This window comes from Desmodus rotundus, chromosome X (genome assembly GCF_022682495.2).
Source record: "Desmodus rotundus isolate HL8 chromosome X, HLdesRot8A.1, whole genome shotgun sequence".
Classification (NCBI taxonomy): domain Eukaryota; kingdom Metazoa; phylum Chordata; class Mammalia; order Chiroptera; family Phyllostomidae; genus Desmodus; species Desmodus rotundus.
In genome coordinates this window covers 41389409-41396893 of record NC_071400.1, presented here as the reverse complement: position 1 = coordinate 41396893, position 7485 = coordinate 41389409, and the positions used below count along the sequence as shown (strand labels likewise).

At 40.4% G+C, this 7485-nt stretch overlaps 1 pseudogene; it reads right to left on the bottom strand.

Annotated features, from left to right (window-relative positions):
• Positions 1-872: 872 nt before the first annotated feature.
• On the bottom strand, positions 873-1557 carry LOC112321320 (complex I assembly factor TMEM126B, mitochondrial pseudogene; annotated as a pseudogene).
• Between the last annotated feature and the right edge of the window lie 5928 nt (positions 1558-7485).

Below are 7485 nucleotides of genomic sequence, written 5' to 3'. Positions count from 1 at the left end.
TACCTTATCAAAACTTCCATTTTTGCTTTAGGTTACTTGGGGCCTCAGATGACCAAATATTTAATCTCAATGTATGGTTAATACAAGGAGAATGAGATGTGGGGTTCCATTCTGTGTCCTATTCTTTTCGTTATTGAACTAAGATAAATGTATTGCTCAGGAATGCCCTAGCAGACTTAAAGAAGCAGGTGGTGATATTTTTCTTTATCTTTTAAGCTTGTTGAGGGCAGGGACTGAATCTTTGCACCCCTGGTACCTATATGAATACATAGCAAATATGTACCCAATATATGTCCTTTAACCAGCACAGTTAAAATAACTTATTAACGATAGAAGCTAATAAGTATACTGAATCACAGTTTAGAGTAGAGGAATGGGCTGTATGCTATATATATTTTGCTTTCTTATGAAGTTTAAACTTCAAAATTTAGTTCAAATGTCACTTTTTTCCCTACACCTTTCCCTTTTACCCAAGTAGTTAATGGGCACATACTCAATGTGCCCACAGAATCATGCGTATACCTCTCAAAACCTCTCATGCTGTGTTCACATCTTTAATTTCTCTTCTAATTGTGAATTCCTTCTGGAAAAGGACCATTTCTTTTTACATGTAACACAGTGCCTGAGATGCAGCTGGTGCGTCTGATGAATGAATGGATATATGAATGTATAGGTCAGAACTTGAGGCCTCAAACCCATTTCCACATACACTGAGGAAGAAGGACAGAACTTATATTTATTTATTGAATTACTGAATATTTATTGAGAACCTGTTACACACTAGGCAAAAAGAACAAAAACAAATTATCTGGAGTTACTTTGAACTCTTTCAGCAATACCTGTGCCCTATTAAAAATCCATTCATTCTTTGGTTAATCTTCATGTACAATGTTCTCAAATGTACTCTCAAATATTGCATAATATTGTATATCATTATATAGTCCAAACACCATCTGAAAGGCTACAGGACCCAGCATTGCTTTTATTTCTTTTTGATAAAGCATCATCCAATAAAGTAAAACCCTTCCTTTTGATGGAAGTGGAACATTATGATGCTTTACTGCTAGATATCCATTTTTAGAAAAGACCAAAGCAATGGGATATAAAACATCACATAGCATGCCAACAAGTGAACTTCTAAGAGCAGTTTTCCTGGTTTATATTATCTGAATACAAAGCATTTGTGACAAAGAGTGTATAAGCAGCTATAGTAAACAAAAATGGAAGTGTAGTCAATGATGCGTATGTCTTCAAAGCATCATGGTTAACCTTGAAGCAATGTCTGAAAATGAAGTTTGCCAACATTCCAGAGAAACTAGCTGTTGTTCCAAAGATCATTGTTCCATATATATTTAAAGTATTTTCTAAGATACTCAATTTTTCTTCTGTGATTTTGATAACCATTGGTCTTCTGAATTTTGCTTCTCCTAGAGAAAGATTGGGATGACCATTTGTATATGTTTCCACCTTAATGTCTTTGGGCACTTCTCCAGCTGCCCCAGATATCATACATTTATCTCTTAGGTCATCCCCAGCTTCACGCTAGAGTGCTGCCATATTGGGGGCTCAACTTTCTTATTTTTCCTATGCATACTCTTTCAGGCCATCAGATGAACATCGGTGATTCCACAATCTCTGATAATTTTTTTTGACACAGTCGTTAAATGACATAGCCACTTCATTTCACAAAACTTTGGGTACTTTATTTCATGACACCAGTAGTGTTAATTTGAGTAAGTGTGATGCTACTATAATGTCTGCTTCCCACTCTCTTGACTCTCATTGTAAGGAGGTTGTTTTTTCCCACCTCAAATGAGCAACATAACTCCTAGGGTAACTTCTGGTATCTATTACCATATCTGAGAAGCGCATGGCTTTAAACAATGAGACAGGATTTTTTAAAGGACAATATATAAATGTGTGGGAAGGGCATTGCAGAACCAGAAGGGATAGTGCAATATTATATGGCCAGTAAAGGTAGGATTATTGGTTTTAGATTTGAGGGACAAAGGGAAAGAAGCGTTACTCAAAGCTGGAGGTATAGAGCCTATGTTGAAAGGGCCATCTTCCAGGAACATTTGGAGAAAAGACTCAATCAGCATCTGGTGATATTTCAGGGAACAAGCTGGGAGGAAAATTTCCTGACCGCATTGTCCACTGCTGGCTCCCAAAGGATAAGGGGGCCCTTTTATGTAGTCCATACAGCTCAGACTCTCCTGGATAAAGAGCAGCGGCTGTGGAGGAGGGTGTAGAGTGAATCTGGATAGGAAGATGGAGAGATATCCAGCACGTGGGTGAGGGCCATGTTAATAGTAATCACTGGGAATTGTGCTTGCATGAAGACAGGGTATCCTCATTCATCTTTATTCACATTGTAAAGGTGAGAGTAAAAGGTACATTATTCTTAGAGGCTTAATTCCAGGGATTTCCTTGAGCTGTTCTATTGAACTAAGAAATCCACCTGTGTGGCACTGACCCATGGTAAAGGCATGAAACCTACTAACAATGATGTTTTATGACCATGGATGTGAGGAGTTTTTGGCTCTGTGTACCAGCTTGTCAGCTTTGTTCATTGGTAACAAGGTTAATCTGCACCTCATCTTGGTAAACCTCCATGCCAAGAGTTCTGCTGTTGAAGCTGGCCATATAGCAAGAATAGGCCTACATAACCAGCAGTGTACCAGAATCCTGGGCTGAGACTCCATTTTGTGCACTCTGGTTCTGATGTACTCTGTGTACACATCCGATTGTCCTGATCCAAAATAAGAAGTACATATTGTGAGAGCTCTTACAGAGAGTGAGGACAATTGGAGCTCACACCTGGTCTCTGCAGGTGCCTTGCTATGATGCATATCCTTAATGTTTTTGCTGTTGCATCCTTGGATCTGCAAGCATTGACATTTGGGGTTGCGTGTGTCTTTTAAGCAATGAAATGGTTTAGCTGCCATAATTATTTTATCATAGCATCTAGAGAAGGAAATACACCATATTATGATATGCCTTCCATTTGCCTTTGTTTATAGGCATGATTTGCTTTAAAGACACTTTCAGGTTCTCTTCAGTAGATATGTTAATCTTGCACTTCCGGATTTTCACTTCCAAACTTTGTTTTATACCTTACAAAAGTCTTTATCTCCCTTTCACTGCCCCCCGGAAAAAAAACAGACATTGAAACTCTTTCATTCTGCTGACCTTATGGTAGTGTACACTTAATATGACTGAGACCATAATGAATATGTAAGTCAGTGGACATTAGCTTTTAGTGTGAATCAGAATCACCTAGGAAGCTTGTTAAAAATGAAGATTCTAAAAAAACAAAAAAACACACAAAAAATGAAGATTCTAGAGCTCCACTCACTGGATATGGGGTGGGGGATAGGAGTTTACATTTTCAACAAATTCCTTTGGTGATTCTGACATGTAGCAGATTAACACAATTGAAAAACATGCATGCATTAATAAACTGAGATAGGATTAAATTTGTAGCACAAACCCTTTTGCATAGTGTTCCATTTGGAAATGCAGGTAAACCCTCCACAGTTATTTACCTAGACTGGGAATGATATGGGCAAGAACTCCTAACTCAGCTATTCTTATTTACAAATTTATTAAGAACCTATTACTTGTCAGGTATTATGCCAGGTATTAAAGGTACCAGGATGAAAAGGACAGACTGGAAGATGGCGGCGATATAGGTGAGAGCTGAGTCCACTTCCCCTCAGCACCAGTGAAACACCTAGCTGATCTGACGAACAGAGTGAACAGCCAAAGGTATTCCAGCATATATGAAGATCAGAGACCAAAGATAGAGGACGTTGAAAGATCTGACTGTAAGAAGAGTGCTTAAGGACAATAAGGTCCCTGGGACCTGCACAGGGATCATGGCGACTGAAGCCCCAGCCCGGGCACAGGGTCTGCTAAAGGATTCTTGGGAGAGAGCAAGGCTGGGATGTGGGAGCAGCCAGGTGCTTGTTTGGACAAGGGGGGCTTGAATAGGAAGAATTTCTCAAAAAGAAAAAGAGAAAGTAGAGGCACTCAGCAGCTAGTTAGAGAACTCCCTGCAGCAGCCACGGCCTCTGGAGCCCCAACCCGGTCAGGCCCTGGACTGTGAACGTGGATTAAGCAGCCCCAGCACTTACCTGAAGCCTGGTTGCGCGCACCCAGATTACCGCACTGGGGGTCCACAACTGAAACCCCGGGTGGGCACCCACACCTGAAATCCCGGCTGGGTGCCCACACCTGAAACCTAGGGTGGGTGCGCACCAGGAGCAGAGGCTACCTGCCCCACACACAGACCCAAAGTGGTGGATTAGCTGCTCAATGGCCTGGCGGCCTGCAAGCAACCACACCTAAAAGGACCGGTTCTGAACAACTCCTATGTAGCCCCTGCACACAGAGCCCTGCAGGCCCTACTGGCTCTCTAGGACCAAGGCAGAATGCCCAGCAGAGGGGAGCTGCAGGGCTAGGGGAGACTGCATTCCCCAGAAAGACTCGACCCAGTAGGGGGCTGAACCACCCCATAGCAGCCCTGAGAGCCCCTAGAATCTAAGACAGCAAAGAGCAAGAAGGTGGAGTGTGAGCTGCCACTAATTGGTGCAACTCAAGGACAGCACAACTGGTGAACTAAAGGCCTAGTAGGGAGCAGAAGGACCCCGAGGAACTGGACTGGAGGCTGAACAACAGCAAATAGTGTGGCTCTGGAAGGGAGAAAAGTGAAACCAATCCTTCTAACCACCCCCTCCCATTACACACACAGGAAGACCAGCAGAACTAACCTGACCGGTTTAAAGCCACAAGAAGACTTTTTTCTTTCCTCCCTTCCCCCTGAATTCCTTCTTCCTTTCTGTCCTTCTTTCTTTTTTTTATTCCTTCTTCCTTCCATCCTTTACCTTTTTTATTCCTTCTTCCTGCCTTCTTTTATTTATTCTTTCGTTTTAATTTTTGTTAAAATTCCTTCTTATCTTGCCTCCGATCTTCCTTTATTCCTTCTTCCTTCCTTCCTTTCCTTTTCCATTCCCTTTTCCCCTCCAGCCCTTCTCCTTTTTTTCCCCCCCTTTCTCTTTTTCCCAAAGGTGAGACAATAAAACTTGGAGTGCTGAAAAGACCAGAGTTAGACCGTGGTAGACCCATAAACGTCAGCTTGATACCAGTGAGCACAGGAGATTAAGGAGATGGCACCACTGAATCCTATTGGCATTCTACCATAGAAGTTCATACCATAAACCCAGGGACTCAGAATAGATCAATTTAAGAAGCAGAGGACAACAACAAGAATCTCACAAACAATGGGAAGACAAAGAAACAATCCCCAAATGAAAGGAAATGAGGAAGTATCAGAAAGAATGATAACTGAAAAAGAGGCAAGTCTACTATCAGATACAGAGTTCAAAACAATGGTTATCAGGAAGTTCACTGAGCTCACAGAGAACTACCAGAAACTACAGGGAAACTAAAATGAACTCACTACAAACTATATTAACATGAAAAACGAAATAAAAACTATCAACAAGGGCAAGAGGAAATGAAGAATACAATTTCTGAACTGAAGAACACAGTAGAAGCAATCAAAAGCAGAATTTATGAAGCAGAGGATCGAATCAGCGAGCTGGAGGATAAAGTAGAAAAAACACACCAGAAAGAGCAAGAAAAGGAAAAGAGGCTCAGAAAGAATGAAGAGGGATTAAGGGAAATGCAGGACAACATGAAACGTAACAATATACGTATAATAGGAATACCATAAGGAGAAGAAGAGGAAGGGATAGAAAACCTGTTTGAAAAAGTAATGATGGAAAATTTCCTTAATCTGATGAGAGAAAAAGTCGCACAAATCCAGGAAAACAGAGAATCCCAAACAAGAGGAACCCAAAGAGGCCCACTGCAAGACACATCATAATTAAAGTGGCAAAATTCCAACGCAAAGAGAGAATTTTAAACACAGCAAGGGAGAAACAGGAAGTAACATACAAGGGAGCCCCAATAAGGTTACCAACGGACTTCTCAATGGAAACGCTCCAATACAGAAGAGAATGACAAAAAATGTTCCAAGTAATGAGAACCAGAGGCCTGCAAGGAAGAATAATTTACCAAGCAAGTGTCTCAATCAGGATAGAAGGCCAAATAAGGAGCTTACCAGACAAAAGAGGTCTAAAAGAATACAGCTCCACCAAACCAGCTCTGCAAGAGATGCTAAAGGGATTGCTTTAAGGAAAGGAAGGAAAAGAGAAAGACAGAGGAACACAGGTAGGATTAAAGGCAATGAATAACTTCCTATTGATAATAACCTTAAACGTAAATGGATTAAATGATCCAATCAAAAGACATAGAATAGCTGAATGGATAAGAAACCATGACCCACACATATGCTGCCTACAAAAGACCCATCTCAGGACAAAAGACTTACACAGACTGAAAGTAAAAGGCTGGAAACAAATTTTTCAAGCAAACAGACATGAAAAAAAAATAAGGGGTAGCAATACTCATATCTGACAAAATAGACTTCCAAAGAAGGGCCATAAAGAGAGACTCAGAAGGTCACTTCATAATACTCAAAGGAAGAATCCACCAAGAAGACATAAACATTGTAAATATATATGCACCCAACATAGGAGCACCCAAATACATAAAGAAAATCTTGGAGGACTTCAAGAAAGATATTGACAGCAAAACAATTATGTAGGGGACTTTAACACCCCACTGTCAAAAATGGACAGATCTTCCAAACAAAATATCAAGAAGGATATTGAGGCACTTAACAATACCCTAGAGGAAATGGACTTAACTGATACATATAGAGCTTTTAATCCCAAAGAAGCAAAATACACATTCTTCTCAAGTGTACATGCAACATTTTCAAAGATAGACCACATGATAGGACACAAAGCAAGCCTCAACAAATTCAAGAAAGTTGAAATCATATCAAGCATTTTCTCTGACAAGAAGAGACTGAAACTAGAAACCAACCCCAAAGGAAAAAACACAAACACTCAAAACCATGGAGACTGAATAGCATGCTATTAAGCAGTGAATGGGTCAAGAACGAGATTAGGGAAGATATCAAAAACTTTCTGGAAACAAATGAAACTGAACTCACAACAACCCAAAACCTATGGGACACAGAAAGGGCAGTCCTGAGAGGGAAGTTCATAGCAATACAGTCCTGCCTTAAAAAGATAGAAACATTTCAAACAAACAACCTAACCCTATGCCTACAAGAACTGGAGGAACAACAACAAAGACACCCCAGAGCAAGCAGAAGGAAGGAAATAACCAACATCAGAGCAGAACTAAATGACATAGAGACTAAAAGCACAGTTGTAAGGATCAATGAATCCAGGAGCTGGTTCTTTGAAAAGATAAACAAAATTGACAAGCCTTTAAGTAGGCTCATCAAGAAAAAAAGAGAGAGGATCCAAATAAACACAATTAGAAATGAAAGAAGAGAGATTACAACTGATACCACAGAATTACAAAGGATTTTAAGAAATT